The sequence below is a fragment of the Henckelia pumila genome, chromosome 4 (assembly GCF_033568475.1).
Source record: "Henckelia pumila isolate YLH828 chromosome 4, ASM3356847v2, whole genome shotgun sequence".
Lineage (NCBI taxonomy): Eukaryota > Viridiplantae > Streptophyta > Magnoliopsida > Lamiales > Gesneriaceae > Henckelia > Henckelia pumila.
In genome coordinates, this window is record NC_133123.1 from 149,548,040 (window position 1) to 149,554,039 (window position 6,000).

The window sequence follows — 6,000 nt, forward strand, 5'->3', positions numbered from 1 at the left end:
TCATTAAAATGACAATCAGCAAAGCGTGCTGTAAACACATCGCCTGTCTGAGGCTCAAGATATCGAATGATTGATGGACTATCATAACCGATATAAATACCGATTTTTCTTTGTGGACCCATTTTTGATCGTTGAGGTGGTGCAATAGGCACATACACCATACATCCAAAAATTCTCAGATGAGAGATATTTGGTTCTTTACCAAATGCAAGTTGCAATGGGGAGAATTTATGATATGCACTTGGTCTGATGCGAATTAATGCCGCAGCATGTAAAATTGCATGTCCCCATATAGAAATAGGGAGTTTTGTTTTCATAATCATTGGTCTAGCAATCAGTTGTAGACGTTTAATCAATGATTCAGCTAATCCATTTTGCGTATGAACATGAGCTACAGGATGTTCAACAGTGATTCCCATTGACATACAATAATCATTGAAAGTCTGGGATGTAAATTCTCCCGCATTATCAAGTCTTATTTTCTTGATTGTATAATCGGGAAATTGATTTCGCAATTTTATTATTTGAGCCATCAATCTTGCAAATGCCACATTCCGAGTTGACAATAAGCATACATGTGACCATCTGCTAGAGGCATCGATCAATACCATAAAATATCGAAATGGTCCACATGGTGGATGAATTGGCCCACAAATATCACCCTGAATACGTTCAAGAAATATGGGTGATTCAGTTTGGATTTTAGCTGGCGATGGTCTTATAATAAGTTTTCCAAGAGAACATGCTTTACATTGAAACTTATTATTCTGAAAGATCTTCTGGTCTTTCAATGGATGACCATGCGTATTTTCAATAATTCTTCGCATCATTATTGAACCAGGATGTCCCAATCGATCATGCCAATTTGTTAATATTGAAGAACTATTAACCACCATATTTGATTCGATTGGCCTTATATGTGTATAATGCAATCCAGCAGGGAGCATTGATAAATTTTCAACCACATATTTCTTTCCTGATTTATATGTGGTAAGACACATATATTTCTGATTTCCATCAGTTATCGTCTCAGTATCATACCCATGAGAGTATATGTCATTAAAACTCAACAAATTTCTTTTCGATTGTGGTGAATATAAAGCATCATTTATAAGAAATTTTGTACCATTAGGTAACAAAAAATGTGCTTTTCCACAACCTTCAATCAATTCTACAGGACCTGATATGGTATTCACCATTGTTTTTGTTGGTTTTATTTCCAAGAAATATCTTTCATCTCGCAGAATAGTGTGTGTTGTACCACTATCTGGTATGCAAATTTCCATGATATTATTTTCATGTTTGCTCATAGCATTTTCCATATCAAACTTCACAAAAAATGCAATAAAGAAAAATTAATTACAATACAAATGCAAAATATAACATGCTTTATAATACAAGAATGCATGAAAAATACAAATTTGTTACAATGTAGTCCCACCAATATTTTAATCAATGTCTTCGAAATCATTCAAAAAAATCTGCAGCATTGAAACTAGTTGAACCAATTAAACGGTCATTATCTTCAACAAAATTTGTCTCTTTTCCTTTTCCCTTTGTCGATTCTTTATAGAGCTTACATAGGTGCTCAGGGATTCGACAAATATGTGACCAATGTCCTGGAGTGCCACATCTATAACAAACACTCTCAGATCTTTTTGAGTGATTTTCATTTTCACTCGTATTTTCATGCTGCCTTTTTGGTGGGTGATTCGTGACGTTCTTTTGAGATGAGTTATTGAAATAACTACCTCGATTATTTTCATATCCACGGCCACGACCACGACCATGTCCGCGATAATTTTTACGTCCACGCCCATTTCCTCGACCTCGTCCACGACCAAAATCTGGTCTATGCCTTTGATTTTGGTTTTTATTTTTCATTACGACATTTGCTTCAGGAAATGCCGTTGATCCAGTGGGTCGGGATTGATGATTTCTTACTAACAATTCGTTGTTCTTTTCCGCCACAAGAAGACATGCGATTAGTTCGGAATATTTCGAAAATCCACGCACTCTATACTATTGTTGTAGAGTTATATTCGATGCGTGAAAAGTGGAAAATGTTTTCTCAAGCATTTCCATCTCTGTGACTTCAAGTCCACAGAATTTCAATTGTGAGACTATTCGATACATCGCTGAATTATAATCACTGACTTTTTTAAAGTCTTGGAATCTTAACATATTCCATTCATCACGGGCGGTCGGGAGTATAACTTCCCTTATATGCTCAAATCTTTCTTTCAGCCCTTTCCATAAAATCATTGGGTCTTTTTCTGTGAGATACTCACATTTTAATCCTTCATCAAGATGTCTACGTAAGAAAATCATAGACTTTGCCTTTTCTTGTGAGGATGATATATTATTTTCTTTTATGGTATCACTTAGACCCAATGACTCAAGATGCATTTTTACATCGAGAGTCCATGGCATGTAATTCTTTCCGGTGATATCGAGCGCAACGAATTCAATCTTTGTCAAGTTTGACATGGTGGTACTAGAAAAATAACAATGCATTTTATTAGTTAATTTCTATTAGTATGACAATAAAAAATAATGGAAGAACGTAGATTACAAGTGTGTATATAAATAGATAAAAAATCTGTGGTGGAAAATCGCCGGTGAATACAAAACTCGTGAGCATGATGATCATAATCGTTATGAAAAATATCCTTATAAATGTCATCATCTCCATCTTCGAAAAAAACCGAGGATAAAATATTTTGAGAGAAAGAATGAATTTTGGTGTGATTGAAAATGAGTTTGAGTGATCATATATATAGGCAAAAAAACTAGCCGTTTATGACCGTTTGTGACCGTTGGGGGTAAAAAAAATCGAGTATGTGTTGAATAAAAATTTTGTGATAATGATGCAATGCATATAATGCTAATCATAATTAAATAATTATGTATATCATATCACATTATTATAAGGTCGGTAACGTAGACAACCTTTTATATAATATTGTGAAATTATACTAATAAAGTTAGTATAAAGTCAGGTATAGTATATCATATCACATTATTATAAGATCGGTGTCGTAGACAACCTTTTATATAATATTGTGAAATTATACAAATATGATTATAATGTTTAAAAACTTTAGAGGCTTTTATACTTGTCGTATCCCTTACCGGGAGTGTGGGATGTCGTCTTAACATCCTCCCAGGATTTATAACAAGTTTTTAAAAAAAAAAACATAACATGATATTATATATTAAATATATACACAATAAAAATATATAAACAGTAAAATAAAAATTCTTACATGTTGAATATTTTTATCTTCTCTTTGTGTTTTGGAGCATCGGAAATCTTCGAGCGATCGTGCTGATAACGTGTTGTGAAAAAGTAAAAATTTATGGTAAAAAGTAAAAACTCCAAAACTCAAAATATATCAAACTCTACACTTCATTAATATTTTTCTCTCAATTCAATTGTATTTTTCATCACAAATGAAGACCTATTTATAGATCCACATTTGAGATTAGTCCAAAAATAAATACATCATCATCTACATCATCACACACTAATTTTCTACATTTTACAACTCAATATTCAACATTCAATATTCAACATAATATTAATAATAATAATATTTTTCAACATATTTCAAATAATTTTAGAAATTTTAATTTTTTAAAAAAAGTGGTTAAGATATGTTAATCACAAGTGAAAGTACAAAGTATTTCTAATGTATCTTAATCACTTTTAAAAAAATTTAAAATGTCTCAAAGTATTTTATTATGTCCATATTATTAAAATTTTAGATGATCATATTACTAAAATTAAAATATTGAAAAATTATTAATTTTAAATTAATAAAAAAATTATTATGTTTAGATAGACGTTGTTCCAAGTAAGAACTAAGAAGTATATAAACACGCAATAAATGCAAATAAACATTAATATTAATAATCTATGCTCACAAAATACAATTATTTTTTTAATGCCAAAAGACAACAAATTCATTCTAATCTTTTATCGAAAATATTAGAATAGTTCGCTATTTTATTTATCCATCACCAGCAAAAAAATGAAAGTCCACAAATAAGTAAATAAATAAATAATATAATAGCGTTACATGCCTTCTAGTATAATTGACTAAAATTTCACATAAATTTAAAACAATAATTGAATATCAAACTAATCTTGTACTCCATAAAATAAATAAAATCAAACGCGAGAACAAAATCTATAAATTAGCAATAAGTCCCTAAATTCAAACATAAATTTATTCTCAGCCTCTTGTAAGAAAAAATATTGTTTAAACTTTTTGGGCTCATATAATTTTTTCGGATGAAATTCGATACAAAAGTTGTAAATATAGTACAAATACATGATATTTGAGTAACAACTGTTTCAAATCTGGTATAAATATATGATTTTTAAGTACTCAAATATGTAAATAAATATTGATATTAATGACACATTGACTGTGGGGACCTCGGGTTGCTAATCTCATCTTAAGGGGTAATGAATGAATAATCATCAACAAAGTATGATAATTAAATCAAGACTCAAGAAAATCAACAAGCACAATTTTTTTTTTTTTTTAAACATATGGTGGCTCGCTCGAGCAAGCACCTCTCAGGTTGACACCCAACATGGCTCGCTCGAGCGAGCCTAGGGTGCCGCTCGAGCGAGCTGTGCTCTGCCCGACTTGCTGACTTTCTGCTCTTGAGCTGTTCTTTCTTGCTTTTCTGATGTAAATGCATCTAAACATGCTATATATGCTGTACAAATGAATAAGAACATAATAACTTCATTTGTAACATGAAACATCATCCTTAATCTACCTAGATTCTTCCAAAGGAAATACAACACATATAATTTCTCAAGTTACTACAACATCTCATAGTAACTTCATCATATACCAAATAAAGAACATCTTGTCTAAGTTCACAATTTGGTACATCATCTGCTAAAACCTATGACTCTTCTCGAACTATCCAAGCCATGACTGACTTTCTCATGCCCCAACCTGATGCAATGCACACATACAACAAAGCAACAGCCGGATAACTCCGGTGAGAATAAATCTCAGTACGAACGACATGCATTACATCATTTAAGCATATAAACTCATTCAAATCTTGAATGTAAAATAACATGCTAGCATTTATAAACGCATATTCTAAACAATAGAAATCTCTAGGTTAATGCATAAATGCAATGCATGTGCCAAGGAATAAGCTATCAAATCTGATATCAATAACTCGTAGTTCTGGGATCCCGAGGAAAGAAAATCTTTAACTAACCACCAACTCTCCCATTCGAGGTGGTGTTAAATATCTCAATTTCCCTGACTTTGGTGCAACTATAGTGAGTCATCTAGCTCTGGAAATAAATCTATATTTCGTGCCATGAGTCGTCTGACTCTGGAAGTAAATCTATATTCTATGCCACTCAACTACAGTTCTCCAAACGTCATCTGCACTCTAGGCCTTTCAACCCTCTGTGCTTTTCAGGCTGGAGTTCAAGATGAATGCAACATAATCTGGATGCATCAAATCATACATAAGCTAAAACAACATCTTGAACACATCAATCATATCATCATATTATCATATAATCACTTAAGGATACCGACAAATCTGTAAGCATGATGATGATATCAAAATTTTACCTCGGGTTTGGTCTGGTAGAATGGATCCTCCAAATCTTCTATGAAACAGGTCGAGTTGGGTATCAATGAAATCTGCGCAAGCAACAGCTAGGTCAAGGGGCGCCGAAGGTGTTTTCGGCGTGACCCCTCCGATGCCTAAGTCAGTGTCTTGAAGGCAGATGGTATGATTAATGCAAAAACTGAGAGATATGAGTGCGTGAATGTAAAAGTGAGTAATGAATAATGAATACCATAACAGTACCTGTATTTATAGGAAAAATAGAGTAAGTTACCTAGTCGAATTATAACACGTCATGGAGTAGGACTCTTCACTCATTGGTCCGCCCTTGAGTTTATCCCTATCTCATTCATATCTGTGCAATGGTCAAGC